Below are 1,033 nucleotides of genomic sequence, written 5' to 3' on the forward strand. Positions count from 1 at the left end.
CCCTTACATTTACCGATGAGAGGGATCTGCAAAGCTGGACTTCGGGTCACTCATGGCATAGTGGCATACTGTTTAGTGTCCCCGGACTAAACCTCTGGGTGCAAGGACATAGTCTTGTGTGGGGACACCAAAATGTGGAGATGGACAAGTCCATCCTGTTGCTCCTTTATCCATATTCACATGTGCCAGAGCTGGAGTCCAGCTGGTCTCTTTCTGCCTCTGTGACTGACATGGACGAGTCCTCAGAGGAGGCTGTAGAGCAGTTTTCTCTCTCAGAGTGCACGATCGTTTCCAGAGTCTGCTGTATGCTGTACAGTCTAGTTTTACTTTCGTTCTTGCTCCCGGGATAACTTTTGCAGATCCAAAAGGTTAGCATAATTTATTATTATTAAACTAGTTTATAATTCAAAGAATCGTCTTCTAAGACAAAATAAGTTAGACATCACACACACACACTTGTTTTCATATCTTAGTGAGGACATCTCATTCACATAATGCTTTCCTTAACCCTAACCATTAAAAATGAACGCCTAATCCTAACCCTGAGCCTAAATCTAATCATAACCTAATTATAAACTTGACACCCAACCACAAGCTGCTATGAATAATAAAAACAAGTAGCGTCATCTGGTGGACGAACATAAACATTGAAAGCACGTAGTGCAGAATAAAGTCATAATAAAAAGGCATTAACTGACATTTTTTGTCCTTAGAATCAAATGTGTCGCTTTTGTGTAGCTTAGACATTTTAGTCTAATTTAAGGAACTGGGGTAAGTCTAAAATATTATATAAAAAAAGATTACCATCAGGCAAATATGAACTTATTTTAGCACAGCAAAAATGGCACGAAAATGGGAGGGAATCGGGGTCTTTCACGATCCTATCTTTTCCGAGATATGAAGTGTATGTATATGTATTATGCATATGTATATGTAATATACATTCCTGTATTCTTTTTTTAATTAACGTCATATACAATTAAGTAGCACAAATGGACAAACAGCTGTGTCAGTGAGGGGAATTTAATTCTGG

Source organism: Haplochromis burtoni, unplaced genomic scaffold (genome assembly GCF_018398535.1).
Source record: "Haplochromis burtoni strain Fernald_Lab_line unplaced genomic scaffold, NCSU_Asbu1 Contig_2679, whole genome shotgun sequence".
Taxonomy (NCBI): domain Eukaryota; kingdom Metazoa; phylum Chordata; class Actinopteri; order Cichliformes; family Cichlidae; genus Haplochromis; species Haplochromis burtoni.